The sequence below is a fragment of the Salmo salar genome, chromosome ssa23, assembly GCF_905237065.1.
Source record: "Salmo salar chromosome ssa23, Ssal_v3.1, whole genome shotgun sequence".
NCBI lineage: Eukaryota > Metazoa > Chordata > Actinopteri > Salmoniformes > Salmonidae > Salmo > Salmo salar.
Window position 1 is genome coordinate 37,606,588 of NC_059464.1, and position 20,393 is coordinate 37,626,980.

The following is a 20,393-nucleotide window of genomic DNA, read 5'->3' on the forward strand; positions in this document are numbered from 1 at the left end:
CCCTCTCTCTCTCTCTGAATCTCCCTCCCCTCCCTCTCTCTCTCTGAATCTCCCTCCCTCTCTCTCTCTCTCTGAATCTCCCTCCCTCTCTCTCTCTGAATCTCCCTCCCTCTCTCTATCTCTCTCTCTGAATCTCCCTCCCTCTCCTCTCTCTCTCTGAATCTCCCTCCCTCCCTCTCTCTCTGAATCTCCCTCCCTCTCTCTCTCTCTCTGAATCTCCCTCCCTCTCTCTCTGAATCTCCCTCCCTCTCTCTCTGAATCTCCCTCCCCTCTCTCTCTCTCTGAATCTCCCTCCCTCTCTCTCTCTGAATCTCCCTCCCTCCTCTCTCTCTGAATCTCCCTCCCTCTCTCTCTGAATCTCCCTCCCCTCTCTCTCTCTCTGAATCTCCCTCCCTCCCTCTCTCTGAATCTCCCTCCCTCTCTCTCTGAATCTCCCTCCCTCTCTCTCTCTGAATCTCCCTCCCTCTCTCTCTCCCTGAATCTCCCTCCCTCTCTCTCTCCCTGAATCTCCCTCCCTCTCTCTCTCTCTGAATCTCCCTCCCTCTCTGAATCTCCCTCCCTCTCTCTCGAATCTCCCTCCCTCTCTCTCCGAATCTCCCTCCCTCTCTCTCGAATCTCCCTCCCTCTCTCTCTGTCTCTCCGAATCTCCCTCCCTCTCTCCCTGAATCTCCCTCCCTCTCTCCTCGCTATCCGAATCTCCCTCCCTCTCTCCCTCGCTATCCGAATCTCCCTCCCTCTCTCCCTTGCTATCCGAATCTCCCTCCCTCCTCCTGCTGTCCGAATCTCCCTCCCTCCCTCTCTCCCTCGCTATCCGAATCTCCCTCCCTCCCTCTCTCCCTGCTCGCTATCCGAATCTCTCCCTCCCTCTCTCCCTCGCTCGCTATCCGAATCTCCCCTCCCTCTCTCCCTCGCTCGCTATCCGAATCTCCCTCCCTCTCTATCTATCCAAATCTCCCTCCCTCCCTCTCTGTCAAATCTCCTCCCTCGCTCCTCTATCTGTCAAATCTCCCATCCCTCGCTCCCTCTGTCTATCCAATCTCCCTCCCTCCTCTCTCTATCTGTCGAATCTCCCTCCCTCCTCTCTATCTATCCAAATCTCCCTCCCTCACTCACTCTCTGGTCCAAATCTCCTCCTCCCTCTCTCTCTATCCAATCTCCCTCCCTCCCTCTCTGTGTCAAATCTCCCTCCCTCCCTCTCTATCCGAATCTCCCTCCCTCCCTCTCTATCTATCCAAATCTCCCTCCCTCCCTCCCTCTCTATCTATCGAGATCTCCCTCCTCTCCTCTCTATCTATCCGAATCGCCCTCCCTCTCTCCGATCTCCCTCCCTCTCCCTCTCCGAATCTCCCTCTCTCTCTCTGAATCTCCCTCTCTCTCTCTGAGTCTCCCTCCCCCTCTCTGAATCTCCCTCCCCTCTCTCTCTGAATCTCCCTCCCTCTCTCTCTCTGAATCTCCCTCTCTCTCTCTGAATCTCCCTCCCTCTCTCTCTCTCTGAATCTCCCTCCCTCTCTCCCTCTCTGAATCTCCCTCCCTCTCTCTCTCTCTGAATCTCCCTCCCTCTCTCTCTCTCTGAATCTCCCTCCCTCTCTCTGAATCTCCCTACCTCTCTCTCTCCCTCTCTCTGAATCTCCCTACCTCTCTCTCTCTGAATCTCCCTCTCTCTGAATCTCCCTCCCTCTCTCTCTCTCTGAATCTCCCTCCCTCTCTCTCTCTCTGAATCTCCCTCCCTCTCTCTCTCTGAATCTCCCTCCCTCTCTCTCTCTGAATCTCCCTCCCTCCTCTCTCTGAATCTCCCTCCCTCTCTCTCTGAATCTCCCTCCCTCTCTCTCTGAATCTCCCTCCCTCTCTCTCTCTCTCTGAAACTCCCTTCCCTCCCTCTCTCTCTGAATCTCCCTCCCTCTCTCTCTCTCTGAATCTCCCTCCCTCCCTCTCTCTCTGAATCTCCCTCCCTCCCTCTCTCTCTGAATCTCCCTCCCTCTCTCTCTCTGAATCTCCCTTCCCTCATCTCTCTCTGAATCTCCCTCCCTCCCTCTCTCTCTGAATCTCCCTCCCTCTCTCTCTCTGAATCTCCCTCCCTCTTCTCTCTCTGAATCTCCCTCCCTCTCTCTCTGAATCTCCCTCCCTCTCTCTCTCTCTGAATCTCCCTCCCTCTCTCTCTGAATCTCCCTCCTCTCTCTCTCTCTCTCTCTCTCTGAAACTCCCTCCCTCCCTCCCTCTCTGAATCTCCCTCCCTCCCTCTCTCTCTGAATCTCCCTCCCTCCCTCTCTCTCTGAATCTCCCTCCCTCTCTCTCTCTGAATCTCCCTTCCCTCTCTCTCTGAATCTCCCTCCCTCTCTCTCTGAATCTCCCTCCCTCTCTCTCTGAATCTCCCTCCCTCTCTCTCTGAATCTCCCTCCCTCTCTCTCTCTCTGAATCTCCCTTCCCTCCCTCTCTCTCTGAATCTCCCTCCCTCCCTCTCTCTCTGAATCTCCCTCTGAATCTCCCTCCTCTCTCTCTCTCGATCTCCCTCCCTCTCTCTCTCTCTCTCTCTGAATCTCCCTCCCTCTCTCTCTCTCTGAATCTCCCTCCTCTCTCTCTCTCTGAATCTCCCTCCCTCTCTCTCTCTCTGAATCTCCCTCCCTCTCTCTCTCTCTCTCTGAATCTCCCTCCCCTCTCTCTCTCTCTCTGAATCTCCCTTCCCTCCCTCTCTCTCTGAATCCCCCTCCCTCCCTCTCTCTCTGAATCTCCCTCCCTCCCTCTCTCTCGAATCTCCCTCCCTCCCTCTCTCTCTGAATCTCCCTCCCTCCCTCTCTCTCTGAATCTCCCTCCCTCCCTCTCTCTCTGAATCTCCCCTCTCTCTCTCTGAATCTCCCTCCCTCTCTGAATCTCCCTCCCTCTCTCTCTCTCTCTGAATCTCCCTCCCTCTCTCTCTCTGAATCTCCCTCCCCTCTCTCTCTGAATCTCCCTCCCTCCCTCTCTCTCTCTCTGAATCTCCCTCCCTCCCTCTCTCTCTGAATCTCCCTCCCTCTCTCTCTCTCTCTGAATCTCCCTTCCCTCTCTCTATCTCTCTCTCTGAATCTCCCTCCCTCTCACTTCTCTCTCTCTGAATCTCCCTCCCTCCCTCTCTCTCTGAATCTCCCTCCCTCTCTCTCTCTCTGAATCTCCCTCCCTCTCTCTCTGAATCTCCCTCCCTCTCTCTCTGAATCTCCCTCCCTCTCTCTCTCTCTGAATCTCCCTCCCTCTCTCTCTCTGAATCTCCCTCCCTCTCTCTCTCTGAATCTCCCTCCCTCTCTCTCTGAATCTCCCTCCCCTCTCTCTCTCTCTGAATCTCCCTCCCTCCCTCTCTCTGAATCTCCCTCCCTCGCTCTCTCTGAATCTCCCTCCCTCTCTCTCTCTCTGAATCTCCCTCCCTCTGAATCTCCCTCCCTCTCCCTCTCTGAATCTCCTTCCCTCTCTCTCTCTGAATCTCCCTCCCTCTCTCTCTCTCTGAATCTCCCTCCCTCTCTCTCTCTCTCTCTCCTGAATCTCCCTCCCTCTCTCTCTCTCTCTCTCTCTCTCTGAATCTCCCTTCCCTCCCTCTCTCTCTGAATCTCCCTCCCTCCCTCTCTCTCTCTCTGAATCTCCCTCCCTCCCTCTCTCTCTCTGAATCTCCCTCCCTCCCTCCTCTCCGAATCTCCCTCCCTCCCTCTCTCTCTGAATCTCCCTCCCTCCCTCTCTCTCTCGAATCTCCCTCCCTCCCTCTCTCTGAATCTCCCTCCCTCTCTCTCTCTGAGTCTCCCTCCCTCTCTCTCTCTCTCTCTGAATCTCCCTCCCTCTCTCTCTCTCTGAATCTCCCTCCCTCTCTCTCTGAATCTCCCTCCCTCTCTCTCTGAATCTCCCTCCCTCTCTCTCTCTCTGAATCTCCCTCCCTCTCTCTCTCTCGAATCTCCCTCCCTCCCTCTCTCTCTGAATCTCCCTCCCTCCCTCCCTCTGAATGTCCCTCCCTCTCTCTCTCTAAATCTCCCTCCCTCTCTCCCTCTAAATCTCCCTCCCTCTCTCCTCTAAATCTCCCTCCCTCCCTCTCTCTGAATGTCCCTCCCTCCCTCTCTCTGAATCTCCCTCCCTCCCTCTCTCTGAATCTCCCTCATTCCCTCTCTCCCTCCCTCTGAATCTCACTCCCTCCCTCTCTCTCTCTGAATCTCCCTCCCTCTCTCTCTCTGAATCTCCCTCCCTCTCTCTCTCTGAATCTCCCTCCCTCTCTCTCTCTGAATCTCCCTCCCTCTCTCTCTCTGAATCTCCCTCCCCTCTCTCTCTCTGAATCTCCCTCCCTCTCTCTGAATCTCCCTCCCTCTCTCTGAATCTCCCTCCCTCTCTCTGAATCTCCCTCCCTCTCTCTGAATCTCCCTCCCTCCCTCTGAATCTCCCTCCCTCCCTCTCGCTATCCGAATCTCCCTCCCTCCCTCTCGCTATCCGAATCTCCCTCCCTCCCTCTCGCTATCCGAATCTCCCTCCCTCTCTCGCTATCCGAATCTCCCTCCCTCTCTCGCTATCCGAATCTCCCTCCCTCTCTCGCTATCCGAATCTCCCTCCCTCTCTCGCTATCCGAATCTCCCTCCCTCTCTCTCGCTATCCGAATCTCCCTCCCTCTCTCTCGCTATCCGAATCTCCCTCCCTCTCTCTCGCTATCCGAATCTCCCTCCCTCTCTCTCGCTATCCGAATCTCCCTCCCTCTCTCGCTATCCGAATCTCCCTCCCTCTCTCGCTATCCGAATCTCCCTCCCTCTCTCGCTATCCGAATCTCCCTCCCTCTCTCGCTATCCGAATCTCCCTCCCTCTCTCTCGCTATCCGAATCTCCCTCCCTCTCTCTCGCTATCCGAATCTCCCTCCCTCTCTCTCGCTATCCGAATCTCCCTCCCTCTCTCGCTATCCGAATCTCCCTCCCTCTCTCTATCCGAATCTCCCTCCCTCTCTCTATCCGAATCTCCCTCCCTCTCTCTATCCGAATCTCCCTCCCTCTCTCTATCCGAATCTCCCTCCCTCTCTCTATCCGAATCTCCCTCCCTCTCTCTCTCCGAATCTCCCTCCCTCCCTCTCTCTCGCTATCCGAATCTCCCTCCATCTCTCTCTATCCGAATCTCCCTCGCTCTCTCTATCCGAATCTCCCTCGCTCTCTCTCTATCCGAATCTCCCTCGCTCTCTCTCTATCCGAATCTCCCTCGCTCTCTCTCTATCCGAATCTCCCTCGCTCTCTCTCTATCCGAATCTCCCTCCCTCTCTCTCTATCCGAATCTCCCTCCCTCTCTCTATCCGAACCTCCCCCCTCCCTCTCTCTATCCGAATCTCCCTCCCTCCCTCTATCCGAATCTCCCTCCCTCTCTCTCTATCCGAATCTCCCTCCCTCTCTCTCTCTCTGAATCTCCCTCCCTCTCTCTGAATCTCCCTCCCTCTCTCTGAATCTCCCTCCCTCCCTCTCGCTATCCGAATCTCCCTCCCTCCCTCTCGCTATCCGAATCTCCCTCCCTCCCTCTCGCTATCCGAGTCTCCCTCCCTCCCTCTCGCTATCCGAATCTCCCTCCCTCTCTCGCTATCCGAATCTCCCTCCCTCTCTCGCTATCCGAGTCTCCCTCCCTCTCTCGCTATCCGAGTCTCCCTCCCCTCTCTCGCTATCCGAATCTCCCTCCCTCTCTCTCGCTATCCGAATCTCCCTCCCTCTCTTCGCTATCGAATCTCCCTCCCTCTCTCGCTATCCGAATCTCCCTCCCTCTCTCGCTATCGAATCTCCCTCCCTCTCTCTCGAATCTCCCTCCCTCTCTCGCTATCCGAATCTCCCTCCCTCCCTCTCGCTATCCGAATCTCCCTCCCTCTCTCTCGCTATCCGATCTCCCTCCCTCTCTCTCGCTATCCGAGTCTCCCTCCCTCTCTCGCTATCCGAATCTCCCTCCCTCTCTCGCTATCGAATCTCCCTCCCTCTCTCTCGCTATCCGAATCTCCCTCCCCTCTCTCGCTATCCGAGTCTCCCTCCCTCTCTCTATCCGAATCTCCCTCCCCTCTCTCTATCCGAATCTCCCTCCCTCTCTCTATCAGATCTCCCTCCCTCTCTCTATCGAATCTCCCTCCCTCTCTCTCGAATCTCCCTCCCTCTCTCTCGAATCTCCCTCCCTCCCCCTCTCGCTATCCGAATCTCCCTCCCTCCCTCTCGCTATCGAATCTCCCTCCCTCCCTCTCGCTATCCGAATCTCCCTCCCTCCCTCTCGCTATCCGAATCTCCCTCCCTCTCTCGCTATCGAGTCTCCCTCCCTCTCTCGCTATCCGAATCTCCCTCCCTCTCTCCTATCCGAATCTCCCTCCCTCTCTCTCGCTATCGAGATCTCCCTCCCTCTCTCGCTATCCGAATCTCCCTCCCTCTCTCTATCCGAATCTCCCTCCCTCTCTCGCTATCCGAGTCTCCCTCCCTCTCTCGCTATCCGAATCTCCCTCCCTCTCTCGCTATCCGAATCTCCCTCCCTCTCTCTCTATCCGAATCTCCCTCCCTCTCTCGCTATCCGAATCTCCCTCCCTCTCTCTCTATCCGAATCTCCCTCGCTCTCTCTCTATCCGAATCTCCCTCCCTCTCTCTATCGAATCTCCCTCCCTCTCTCTATCCGAATCTCCCTCCCTCTCTCTATCCGATCTCCCTCCCTCTCTCTATCAGATCTCCCTCCCTCTCTCTATCCGAATCTCCCTCCCTCTCTCTCTATCCGAATCTCCCTCCTCTCTCTCTATCGAATCTCCCTCCCTCTCTCTATCCGAGTCTCCCTCCCTCTCTCTCTATCCGAATCTCCCTCCCTCTCTCTCTATCCGAATCTCCCTCCATCTCTCTCTATCCGAATCTCCCTCGCTCTCTATCCGAATCTCCCTCGCTCTCTCTCTATCCGAATCTCCCTCCTCTCTCTCTATCCGAATCTCCCTCGCTCTCTCTCTCCGAATCTCCCTCCCTTCCTCTATCGAATCTCCCTCCCTCTCTCTCTATCCGAATCTCCCTCCCTCTCTCTATCGAGCCCTCCCCATCCCTCTCTCTATCCGAATCTCCCTCCCTCCCTCTATCAGAATCTCCCTCCCTCTCTCTCTATCCGAATCTCCCTCCCTCTCTCTCTCTATCCGAATCTCCCTCCCTCTCTCTCTCTCTCCGAATCTCCCTCCTCTCTCTCGCTGTCCGAATCTCCCTCCCTCTCTCTCTATCCGAATCTCCCTCCCTCTCTTCTCTATCCGAATCTCCCTCCCTCTCTCGCTATCCGAATCTCCCTCCCTCTCTCTCTGAATCTCACTCCCTCCCTCTCTCTCTCTATCCGAATCTCCCTCCCTCTCTCGCTATCCGAATCTCCCTCCCTCTCTCTCTATCCGAATCTCCCTCCCTCTCTCCTTCGAATCTCCCTCCCTCCTCTCTCGCTATCGAATCTCCCTCCCTTCTCTCTATCGAATCTCCCTCCCTCTCTCTCTATCCGAATCTCCCTCCCTCTCTCTCGCTATCCGAATCTCCCTCGCTCTCTTCGATCTCCCTCCCTCTCTCCTATCCGAGTCTCCCTCTCTCTATCGAATCTCCCTCCCTCCTCTCTATCCGAGTCTCCCTCCCCTCTCTCTATCCGAATCTCCCTCCCTCTCTCTCTCTATCCGAATCTCCCTCCCTCCTCTCTCTATCCGAATCTCCCTCCCCCTCTCTCTCTATCCGAATCTCCCTCCCTCTCTCTCTATCCGAATCTCCCTCCCTCTCTCTCTCTATCCGAATCTCCCTCTCTCTCGCTATCCGAATCTCCCTCTCTCTCTCTGAATCTCACTCCCTCCCTCTCTCTCTCTATCCGAATCTCCCTCCCTCTCTCTATCCGAATCTCCCTCCCTCTCTCTATCCGAATCTCCCTCCCTCTCTCTCTCGAATCTCCCTCCCTCCCTCTCTCTCGCTATCCGAATCTCCCTCCCTCTCTCTCTATCCGAATCTCTCCCTCTCTCTCTATCCGAATCTCCCTCCCTCTCTCTCTATCCGAGTCTCCCTCGCTCTCTATCCGAGTCTCCCTCGCTCTCTCTCTATCCGAGTCTCCCTCGTCTCTATCCGAATCTCCCTCGCTCTCTCTCTATCCGAATCTCCCTCCCTCTCTCTCTATCCGAATCTCCCTCCCTCTCTCCGGCCTCCCCCTCCCTCTCTCTATCCGAATCTCCCTCCCTCCCTCTATCCGAATCTCCCTCCCTCTCTCTCTATCCGAATCTCCCTCCCTCTCTCTCTATCCGAATCTCCCTCCCTCTCTCTCTCTATCCGAATCTCCCTCCCTCTCTCTCTCTCTATCCGAATCTCCCTCCCTCTCTCTCTATCCGAATCTCCCTCCCTCTCTCTCTCTATCCGAATCTCCCTCCCTCTCTCTATCCGAATCTCCCTCCCTCTATCCGAATCTCCCTCCCTCTCTCTATCCGAATCTCCCCCCCTCCCTCTCTCTCGCTATCCGAATCTCCCTCTCTCTCTCTGAATCTCACTCCCTCCCTCTCTCTCTCTATCCGAATCTCCCTCCCTCTCTCTATCCGAATCTCCCTCCCTCTCTCTATCGAATCTCCCTCCCTCTCTCTATCCGAATCTCCCTCCCTCTCTCTATCCGAATCTCCCTCCCTCTCTCTATCCGAATCTACCTCCCTCTCTCTATCCGAATCTCCCTCCCTCTCTCTATCCGAATCTACCTCCCTCTCTCTATCCGAATCTACCTCCCTCTCTCTATCCGAATCTACCTCCCTCTCTCTATCCGAATCTACCTCCCTCTCTCTATCCGAGTCTCCCTCGCTCTTCTATCGAATCTCCCTCCCTCTCTCTCTCTATCCTTATCTCCCTCCCTCTCTCTCTATCCGAATCTACCTCCCTCTCTCTATCCGAATCTCCCTCCCTCTCTCTATCCGAATCTCCCTCCCTCTCTCTCTCTATCCGAATCTCCCTCCCTCTCTCTCTCTATCCGAATCTCCCTCCCTCTCTCTCTCTATCCGAATCTCCCTCCCTCTCTCTCTCTATCGAATCTCCCTCCCTCTCTCTCTATCCGAATCTCCCTCCCTCTCTCTATCCGAATCTCCCTCCCTCTCTCTCTCTCCGAATCTCCCTCCCTCCCCTCTCTCTCTCTGAATCTCCCTCCTCTCTCTCTCTCTCCGAATCTCCTCCCTCTCTCTCTCTCTGAATCTCCCTCCCTCTCTCTCTCTCTGAATCTCCCTCCCTCTCTCTCTCTCTGAATCTCCCTCCCTCTCTCTCTCTCTGAATCTCCCTCCCTCTCTCTCTCTCTGAATCTCCCTCCCCTCTCTCTCTGAATCTCCCTCCCTCTCTCTCTCTCTCTGAATCTCCCTCCCTGTCTCTCTCTCTGAATCTCCCTCCCTGTCTCTCTCTCTGAATCTCCCTCCTTCCTCTCTCTCTCTCTGAATCTCCCTCCTTCTCTCTCTCTCTCTGAATCTCGCTCCCTCTCTCTCTCTATCGAGTCTCCCTCACTCTCTCTATCCGAATCCCCCTCCCTCTCTCTCTCTCTCTGAATCTCCCTCCCTCTCTCTGAATCTCCCTCCCCCTCTCTCTCTCTCTCTCTGAATCTCCCTCCCTCTCTCTCTCTCTGAATCTCCCTCCCTCTCTCTCTCTCTGAATCTCCCTCCCCTCTCTCTCTCTCTGAATCTCCCTCCCTCTCTCTCTCTCTGAATCTCCCTCCCTCTCTCTCTCTCTGAATCTCCCTCCCTCTCTCTCTATCCGAATCTACCTCCCTCTCTCTATCCTTATCTCCCTCCCTCTCTCTATCCGGATCTCCCTCGCTCTCTCTCTATCCGAATCTCCCTCCCTCTCTCTCTCTATCCGAATCTCCCTCCCTCTCTCTCTCTATCCGAGTCTCCCTCCCTCTCTCTCTCTATCCGAATCTCCCTCCCTCTCTCTCTCTATCCGAATCTCCCTCCCTCTCTCTCTCTATCCGAATCTCCCTCCCTCTCTCTCTCTATCCGAATCTCCCTCCCTCTCTCTCTCTATCCGAATCTCCCTCCCTCTCTCTCTCTATCCGAATCTCCCTCCCTCTCTCTATCCGAATCTCCCTCCCTCCCTCTCTCTCTCTCTGAATCTCCCTCCCTCTCTCTCTCTCTCTGAATCTCCCTCCCTCTCTCTCTCTCTCTGAATCTCCCTCCCTCTCTCTCTCTCTCTGAATCTCCCTCCCTTCTCTCTCTCTGAATCTCCCTCCCTCTCTCTCTCTCTCTGAATCTCCCTCCCCTCTCTCTCTCTCCGAATCTCCCTCCCCTCTCTCTCTCTCTGAATCTCCCTCCCTGTCTCTCTCTCTGAATCTCCCTCCCTGTCTCTCTCTCTGAATCTCCCTCCCTGTCTCTCTCTCTGAATCTCCCTCCCTGTCTCTCTCTCTGAATCTCCCTCCTTCTCTCTCTCTCTGAATCTCGCTCCCTCTCTCTCTCTATCCGAATCTCCCTCACTCTCTCTATCCGAATCTCCCTCCCCTCTCTCTCTCTCTCTCTCTGAATCTCCCTCCCTCTCTCTCTCTCTCTGAATCTCCCTCCCTCTCTCTCTCTCTGAATCTCCCTCCCTCTCTCTCTCTCTGGATCTCCCTCCCTCTCTCTCTCTCTGAATCTCCCTCCCTCTCTCTCTCTCTGAATCTCCCTCCCTCTCTCTCTCTCTGAATCTCCCTCCCCTCTCTCTCTCTGAATCTCCCTCCCTCTCTCTCTCTCTCTGAATCTCCCTCCCTCTCTCTCTCTCTGAATCTCCCTCCCTCTCTCTCTCTCTGAATCTCCCTCCCTGTCTCTCTCTCTGAATCTCCCTCCCTCTCTCTCTCTGAATCTCCCTCCCTCTCTGAATCTCCCTCCCTGTCTCTCTCTCTGAATCTCCCTCTCTCTCTCTCTCTCTGAATCTCCCTCCCTTCTCTCTCTGAATCTCCCTCCCTCTCTGAATCTCCCCCCTCTCTCTCTCTCTGAATCTCCCACCCTCTCTCTCTCTGAATCTCCCACCCTCTCTCTCTCTCTGAATCTCCCTCCCTCTCTCTGAATCTCCCTCCCTCTCTCTGAATCTCCCTCCCTCTCTCTGAATCTCCCTCCCTCTCTCTGAATCTCCCTCCCTCTCTCTGAATCTCCCTCCCTCTCTCTGAATCTCCCTCCCTCTCTCTCTGAATCTCCCTCCCTCTCTCTCTCTCTCTGAATCTCCCTCCCTCTCTCTCTCTCTCTGAATCTCCTCCCTCTCTCTCTCTCTCTCTCTCTGAATCTCCCTCCCTCCCTCTCTCTCTGAATCTCCCTCCCTCCCTCTCTCTCTCTCTGAATCTCCCTCCCTCTCTCTCTCTCTGAATCTCCCTCCCTCTCTCTCTCTGAATCTCCCTCCCTCTCTCTCTCTCTGAATCTCCCTCCCTCTCTCTCTCTGATCTCCTCCTCTCTCTCTCTCTGAATCTCCTCCCTCTCTCCGAATCTCCCTCCCTCTCTCTCTCTCCGAATCTCCCTCCCTCTCTCTCTCGAATCTCCCTCCCTCTCTCTCTCCGAATCTCCCTCCTCTCTCTCTCTCTGAATCTCCCTCCCCCCTCTCTCTCTCTCTGAATCTCCCTCCCTCTGAATGTCCCTCCCTCTCTCCCTCTGAATGTCCCTCCCTCTCTCTCTCTGAATCTCCCTCCCTCCCTCTCTCTGAATCTCCCTCCCTCCCTCTCTCTGAATCTCCCTCCCTCCCTCTCTGAATCTCCCTCCCTCCCTCTCTCTGAATCTCCCTCCCTCCCTCTCTCTGAATCTCCCTCCCTCCCTCTCTCTGAATCTCCCTCCCTCCCTCTCTCTGAATCTCCCTCCCTCCCTCCCTCTGAATCTCCCTCCCTCCCTCTGAATCTCCCTCCCTCCCTCTGAAACTCCCTTCCTCCCTCTGAAGCTCCCTCTCGCTATCCGAATCTCCCTCCCTCTCTATCCGAATCTCCCTCCCTCTCTCTCTCTCTCTGAATCTCCCTCCCTCTCTCTCTCTGAATCTCTCTCTCTGAATCTCCCTCCCTCTCTCTCTCTGAATCTCCCTCCCTCTCTCTCTCTGAATCTCCCTCCCTCCCTCTCTCTGAATCTCCCTCCCTCTCTCTCTCTGAATCTCCCTCTCGCTATCCGAATCTCCCTCCCTCTCGCTATCCGAATCTCCCTCCCTCTCGCTATCCGAATCTCCCTCCCTCTCGCTATCCGAATCTCCCTCCCTCTCGCTATCCGAATCTCCCTCCCTCCCTCTCGCTATCCGAATCTCCCTCCCTCCCTCTCGCTATCCGAATCTCCCTCCCTCTCTCTCGCTATCCGAATCTCCCTCCCTCTCTCTATCCGAATCTCCCTCCCTCCCTCCCTCTGAATCTCCCTCCCTCCCTCCCTCTGAATCTCCCTCTCTTCCTCTCGCTATCCGAATCTCCCTCCCTCTCTCGCTATCCGAATCTCGCTCCCTCTCTCGCTATCCGAATCTCCCTCCCTCTCTCTATCCGAATCTCCCTCCCTCTCTCTATCCGAATCTCCCTCCCTCTCTCTATCCGAATCTCCCTCCCTCTCTCTATCCGAATCTCCCTCCCTCTCTCTATCCGAATCTCCCTCCCTCTCTCTATCCGAATCTCCCTCCCTCTCTCTATCCGAATCTCCCTCCATCTCTCTATCCGAATCTCCCTCCCTCTCTCTGGATCTCCCTCCCTCTCTCTATCCGAATCTCCCCCCTCCCTCTCTCTCGCTATCCGAATCTCCCTCCCTCCCTCCCTCTCTCTGAATCTCCCTCCCTCTCTCTCTCTCTCTCCGAATCTCCCTCTGAATCTCCCTCCCTCTCTCCCTCTGAATCTCCCTCCCTCTCTCTCTCTGAATCTCCATCCCTCTCTCTCTGAATGAATCTCCCTCCCTCTCTCTCTCTCTCTGAATCTCCCTCCCTCCCTCTGAATCTCCCTCCCTCCCTCTGAATCTCCCTCCCTCCCTCTGAATCTCCCTCCCTCCCTCTCTCCATCCGAATCTCCCTCCCTCTCTCCATCCGAATCTCCCTCCCTCTCTCTATCCGAATCTCCCTCCCTCTCTCTATCCGAATCTCCCTCCCTCTCTCTCTCTCTCTGAATCTCCCTCCCTCTCTCTCTCTCTCTGAATCTCCCTCCCTCTCTCTCTCTCTCTGAATCTCCCTCCCTCTCTCTCTCTGAATCTCCCTCCCTCTCTCTGAATCTCCCTCCCTCTCTCTATCCGAATCTCCCTCCCTCTCTCTCTCTCTGAATCTCCCTCCCTCTCTCTCTCTCTGAATCTCCCTCCCTCTCTCTCTCTCTGAATCTCCCTCCTCTCTCTCTCTCTGAATCTCCCTCCCTCTCTCTCTCTGAATCTCCCTCCCTCTCTCTCTCTGAATCTCCCTCCCTCTCTCTCTCTGAATCTCCCTCCCTCTCTCTCTCTCTCTGAATCTCCCTCCCCCTCTCTCTCTCTCTGAATCTCCCTCCCCTCTCTCTCTCTCTCTGAATCTCCCTCCCCCTCTCTCTCTCTCTCTGAATCTCCCTCCCTCTCTCTCTCTCTCTGAATCTCCCTCCCTCTCTCTCTCTCTCTGAATCTCCCTCCCTCTCTCTCTCTCTGAATCTCCCTCCCTCTCTCTCTCTCTCTGAATCTCCCTCCCTCTCTCTCTCTCTCTCTGAATCTCCCTCCCTCTCTCTCTCTCTCTGAATCTCCCTCCCTCTCTCTCTCTCTGAATCTCCCTCCCTCTCTCTCTCTGAATCTCCCTCCCTCTCTCTCTCTCTGAATCTCCCTCCCTCTCTCTCTCTCTCTGAATCTCCCTCCCTCTCTCTCTCTCTGAATCTCCCTCCCTCTCTCTCTCTCTCTCTCTGAATCTCCCTCCCTGTCTCTCTCTCTGATTCCCTCCCTGTTCTCTCTCTCTGAATCTCCCTCGCTGTCTTCTCTCTGAATCTCCCTCCTGTCTCTCTCTCTGAATCTCCTCCCCTCTCTCTCTCTCTCTCTCTCTCTGAATCTCCCTCCCGCTCTCTCTGAATCTCCCTCCCTCTCTTTCTCTGAATCTCCCTCCCCTCTCTCTCTGAATCTCCCTCCCCTCTCTCTCTCTCTCTGGATCTCCCTCCCTGTCTCTCTCTCTGAATCTCCCTCCCTGTCTCTCTCTCTGAATCTCCCTCGCTGTCTCTCTCTCTCTGAATCTCCCTCCCTCTCTCTCTCTCTGAATCTCCCTCCCTGTCTCTCTCTCTGAATCTCCCTCCCTCTCTCTCTCTCTCTCTCTGAATCTCCCTCCCGCTCTCTCTGAATCTCCCTCCCTCTCTTTCTCTGAATCTCCCTCCCTCTCTCTCTGAATCTCCCTCCCTCTCTCTCTGAATCTCCCTCCCTCTCTCTCTGAATCTCCCTCCCTCTCTCTCTCTCTGAATCTCCCTCCCTCTCTGAATCTCCCTCCCTCTCTGAATCTCCCTCCCTCTCTGAATCTCCCACCCTCTCTGAATCTCCCACCCCCTCTCTCTCTCTCTGAATCTCCCACCCTCTCTCTCTCTGAATCTCCCTCCCTCTCTCTCTCTGAATCTCCCTCCCTCTCTCTCTCTGAATCTCCCTCCCCTCTCTCTCTCTGAATCTCCCTCCCTCTCTCTCTCTGAATCTCCCTCCCTCTCTCTCTCTCTGAATCTCCCTCCTCCCTCTCTCTCTCTCCTTCTGAATCTCCCTCCCTCTCTAATCTCCCCCCTCTCTGAATCTCCCTCCCTTCTGAATCTCCCTCCGTCTCTGAATCTCCCACCCCCTCTCTCTCTCGTTCGTTCCCCCTCTCTCTCTCTCGTTCGTTCCCCCTCTCTCTCTCTCTCTCTCGTTCGTTCCCCCTCTCTCTCTCTCTCGTTGTCCCCCCCTCTCTCTCTCGTTCCTCCCCCCTCTCTCTGTCTCGTTCGTTCCCCCTCTCTCTCTCTCTCTTGTTCGTTTCCACCCCTCTCTCTCTCGTTCGTTCCCCCCTTCTCTCGTTTCGTTTCCCCCTCTCTCTCGTTCGTTCCCCCTCTCTCTCTCTCGTTTGGTCCCCCGTCTCTAGTTGGTTCCCTCTCTCGTTAGTTCCCCCCCCTCTCTCTCTCTCGTTCGTTCCCCTCTCTCTCTCGTTCGTTCCCTTCTCTCTCTCGTTCATTCCCCCTCTCTCTCTCGTTCGTTCCCCCTCTCTCTCTGGTTGTTCCCCCTCTCTCGTTGGTTCCACCCCTCGTTCGTTGGTTCCACCCCTAGTCTCGTTGGTTCCACCCCCCTGCATCTCGTTGGTTCCACCCCCCCGCTCTCATTCGTTTCACCCGCCCTCTTGTTTGTTCGTTGCCCCCCTCTCGTTGGTTTCCCCTCGCTCTACCTCGTTTGTTCTTTTGCCCCTCTCGTTGGTTCCCCACTCGCTTGCCTTGTTGGTTCGTTCCCCACTCGCTTGCCTTGTTCGTTAAGTCTCCCCTTCTCCAGTTCGTTCCCCCCTCTCTCGCGTTAGCCTCTCTCTCTCGCGTTCGTTCTCTCTCTCTCTCCGTCTCTCTCTCTCTCTCCCTCTCGCGTTGTCTCTCTCTCTCTCTCCCTCTCGCGTTCGTCTCTCTCTCTCTCCCTCTCGCGTTCGTCTCTCTCTCTCTCCCTCTCGCGTTCGTCTCTCTCTCTCTCTCCCTCTCGCGTTCGTCTCTCTCTCTCTCTCTCTCCCTCTCGCGTTCGTCTCTCTCTCTCCCTCTCGCGTTCGTCTCTCTCTCTCTCCCTCTCGCGTTCGTCTCTCTCTCTCTCTCCCTCTCGCGTTCGTCTCTCTCTCTCTCTCTCCCTCTCGCGTTCGTCTCTCTCTCTCTCTCCCTCTCGCGTTCGTCTCTCTGTCTCTCCCTCTCGCGTTCGTCTCTCTCTCTCTCCCTCTCACGTTCGTCTCTCTCTCTCTCGCGTTCGTCTCTCTCTCTCTCTCCCTCTCGCGTTCGTCTCATTCACTCACTCACTCCCTCTGAATCCCCCTCTCCCTCTGAATCTCCCTCTCTCTGAATCTCCCTCTGAATCTCCCTCTGAATCTCCCTCTGAATCTCCCTCTCTGAATCTCGCTCTCTGAATCTCCCTCTCTGAATCTCCCTCTCTCGCTCTCTGAATCTCCCTCTCTCGCTCTCTGAATCTCCCTCTCTCGCTCTCTGAATCTCCCTCTCTCGCTCTCTGAATCTCCCTCTCTCTCTGAATCTCCCTCTCTCTCTGAATCTCCCTCTCTCTCTGAATCTCCCTCCCTCTGAATCTCCCTCCTCTCTGAATCTCCCTCCCTCTGAATCTCCCTCCCTCTGAATCTCCCTCCCTCTGAATCTCCCTCTCTCTGAATCTCCCTCTCCCTCTGAATCTCCCTCAATCTCCCTCTCCCTCTGAATCTCCCTCAATCTCCCTCTCCCTCTGAATCTCCCTCAATCTCCCTCTCCCTCTGAATCTCCCTCAATCTCCCTCTCCCTCAATCTCCCTCTCCCTCAATCTCCCTCTCCCTCAATCTCCCTCTCCCTCAATCTCCCTCTCCCTCAATCTCCCTCTCCCTCTGAATCTCCCTCTGAATCTCCCTCTGAATCTCCCTCTCCCTCTGAATCTCCCTCTGAATCTCCCTCTCTCTCTGAATCTCCCTCTCTCTCTCTGAATCTCCCTCTCTCTCTCTGAATCTCCCCTCTCTCTCTGAATCTCCCTCTCTCTCTGAATCTCCCTCCCCGTCCCCCTGTGAATCTCCCTCCCCGTCCCTGTAAATCTCCCTCCCCGTCCCTGTGGTCGCCCTCCCGTCCCTGTGTCGCCCTCCCCGTCCCTGTGGTCGCCCTCCCGTCCCTGTGAATCGCCCTCCCCGTCCCTGTGAATCGCCCTCCCCGTCCCTCTGAATCTCCCTCCCCGTCCCTCTGAATCTCCCTCTCCGTCCCTCTGAATCTCCCTCTCCGTCCCTCTGAATCTCCCTCTCCGTCCCTGTGAATCTCCCTCCCTCTCCCTCTATCCGAATCTCCCTCCCTCTCCCTCTATCCGAATCTCCCTCCCTCTCCCTCCCTCTATCCGAATCTCCCTCCCTCCCTCTCCGAATCTCCCTCCCTCCCTCTCCCTCTCTGAATCTCCCTCCCTCTCCCTCTCTGAATCTCCCTCCCTCCCTCTCTCTATCCGAATCTCCCTCCCTCCCTCTCTATCCGAATATACCTCGCTCCCTCCCTCTCTATCCGAATATGCCTCGCTCCCTCCCTCTCTATCGAGATCTCCCTCCCTCCCTATCCGAATCTCCCTACCTCCCTCCCTATCGAATCTCCCTCCCTCCCTCCCTATCCCGAATCTCCCTCCCTCTCTGAATCTCCCTCCCTCTCTCTGAATCTCCCTCCCTCTCTCTGAATCTCCCTCCCTCTCTCTCCGAATCTCTCTCCGAATCTCCCTCCCTCTCTCTCCGAATCTCCCTCCCTCCCTCTCCCTCTCTGAATCTCCCTCCCTCCCTCTCCCTCCCTCCCTCTCTCTATCCGAATCTCCCTCCCTCCCTCCCTCTCGCTATCCGAATCTCCTTCCCTCTCTATCCGAATATACCTCGCTCCCTCCCTCTCTCTCTATCCGAATCTCCCTCCCTCCCTCTCTATCCGAATCTCCCTCCCTCCCTCCCTCTCTGAATCTCCCACCCTCTCTGAATCTCCCTCCCTCTCTCTCGAATCTCCCTCCCTCTCTCTCGAATCTCCCTCCCTCTCTTTCCGAATCTCTCTCTCCCTCCCTCTCTCTCTCTCTCCCTCCCTCTCTGTCTCTCCGAATCCCCCTCCCTGTCTCCCAGAATCTCCCTCCCTCTCTCCCTCGCTATCCGAATCTCCCTCCCTCTCTCCTCGTTCCCCCCGCTCGAATCTCCCTCCCTCTCTCCCTCGCTATCCGAATCTCCCTCCCTCCCTCCCTCTCTCCCTATCCAAATCTCCCTCCCTCCCTCCCTCCTTCTCTCCCCCCTCTCTCTATCCAAATCTCCCTCCCTCCCTCTCTATGTATCCAAATCTCCCTCCCTCCCTCTCTCTGTGTCAAATCTCCCTCCCTCCCTCCCTCTCTATCAAGTCTCCCTCCCCCTCTATCTATCCAAATCTCCCTCCTCTCTATCTATCCGAATTTCCCTCCCTCCCTCTCTATCCGAATTTCCCTCCCTCCCTCTCTATCCGAATTTCTCTCCCTCCCTCTCTATCCGAATTTCCCTCCCTCCCTCTCTATCCGAATTTCCCTCCCTCCCTCTCTATCCGAATTTCCCTCCCTCCCTCTCTATCCGAATTTCCCTCCCTCCCTCTCTATCCGAATCTCCCCCCCTCCCTCTCTCCCTGAATCTCCCTCCCTCGCTATCCGAATCTCCCTCCCTCTCTCCCACGCTATCCGAATCTCCCTCCCTCTCTCCCTCGCTATCCGAATCTCCCTCCCTCCCTCGCTCGCTATCCGAATCTCCCTCCCTCCCTCGCTCGCTATCCGAATCTCCCTCCCTCCCTCTCTATCTATCCAAATCTCCCTCCCTCCCTCACTCTATCTATCCAAATCTCACTCCCTCGCTCCCTCTCTATCTATCCAAATCTCCCTCCCTCCCTCTATCTATCCAAATCTCCCTCCCTCCCTCCCTCTCTATCTATCCAAATCTCCCTCCCTCCCTCCCTCTCTATCTATCCAAATCTCCCTCCCTCCCTCCCTCTCTGCCTGTCCAAATCTCCCTCCCTCCTCTCTCTAATCTCCCTCCCTCTCTCTCTATGTGTCCAAATCTCCCTCCCTCCCTCTCTATGTATCCAAATCTCCCTCCCTCCCTCTCTATCTGTCCAAATCTCCCTCCCTCCCTCTCTATCTATCCAAATCTCCCTCCCTCCCTCTCTATCTATCCAAATCTCCCTCCCCCCCTCTCTCTATCAGATCTCCCTCCCCTCTCTATCTTCCAAATCTCCTCCTCTCTATCTATCAATCTCCCTCCCTCCTCTCTGTCCAGATCTCCCTCCCTCCCTCTCTGTCCAATCTCCCTCCCTCCCTCTCTATCCAAATCTCCCTCCCTCCCTCTCTATCCAATCTCCCTCCCTCCCTCTCTGTCCAAATCTCCCTCCCTCCCTCTCTATCCAAATCTCCCTCCCTCCCTCTCTATCCAAATCTCCCTCCCTCCCTCCTCCCTCTCTCCCTCCCTCTCTATCCAAATCTCCCTCCCTCCCTCTCTATCAAATCTCCCTCCCTCCCTCTGTTCAAATCTCCCTCCCTCCCTCTCTGTCCAAATCTCCCTCCCTCTCTCTCTCTGAACCTCCCTCCCTCTCTCTCCGAATCTCCCTCCCTCTCTCTCTCTGAATCTCCCTCCCTCTCTCTCTCTGAATCCCCTCCCTCTCTCTCTCTGAATCTCCCTCCCTCTCTCCCTCTCTCTCTCTGAATCTCCCTCCCTCTCTCCCTCTCTCTCTCTGAATCTCCCTCCCTCTCTCCCTCTCTCTCTCTGAATCTCCCTCCCTCCCTCTCTCTGAATCTCCCTCCCTCCCTCTCTCTCTCTGAATCTCCCTCCCTCCCTCTCTCTCTCTGAATCTCCCTCCCTCCCTCTCTCTCTGAATCTCCCTCCCTCCCCCTCTCTGACTCTCCCTCCCCCCTCTCTCTGATCTCCCTCCCTCTCTCTCTGAATCTCCCTCCCTCTCTCTCTCTGAATCTCCCCCCTCCTCCTCTCTCTCTCTGAATCTCCCTCCCTCCCTCCCTCTCTCTCTCTGAATCTCCCTCCCTCCCTCTCTCTCTGAATCTCCCTCCCTCCCTCTCTCTCTCTGAATCTCCCTCCCTCCCTCTCTCTCTCTGAATCTCCCTCCCTCTCTCTCTCTGAATCTCCCTCCCTCCCCCTCTCTGACTCTCCCTCCCTCCCTCTCTCTCTGAATCTCCCTCCCTCTCTCTCTGAATCTCCCTCCCTCCCTCTCTCTCTGAATCTCCCTCCCTCTCCCTCTCTGAATCTCCCTCCCTCTCCCCGAATCTCCCTCCATCTCCCCTATCCGAATCTTCCTCCCTCCCTCTCTCTCGCTATCCGAATCTTCCTCCCCCTCTCTCGCTATCCGAATCATCCTCCCTCCCTCCCTCCCTCTCTCTCTCTCGTTCCGAATCTTCCTCCCTCCCTCCCTCCCTCTCTCTCTCGCTATCCAGTTTCCCTCCTTCTCTCTCTCTCCGAATCTCCCTCCCTCCCTCTCTATCCGAATATCCCTCGCTCCCTCCCTCTCTGAATCTCCCTCCCTCTCTCTATCCGAATATCCCTCGCTCCCTCTCTCTCTCTGAATCTCACTCCCTCCCTCTCTCTCTGAATCTCCCTCCCTCCCTCTCTCTCTCTGAATCTCCCTCCCTCCCTCTCTCTCTCTGAATCTCCCTCCCTCCCTCTCTCTCTCTGAATCTCCCTCCCTCCCTCTCTCTCTCTGAATCTCCCTCCCCCTCTCTCTCCGAATCTCCCTCCCTCTCTCCGAATCTCCCTCCATCTCTCCCTATCCGAATCTTCCTCCCTCTCTCTCGCTATCCGAATCTTCCTCCCTCTCTCTCGCTCTCCGAATCTTCCTCCCTCCCTCCCTCTCTCGCTCTCCGAATCTTCCTCCCTCCCTCCCTCTCTCTC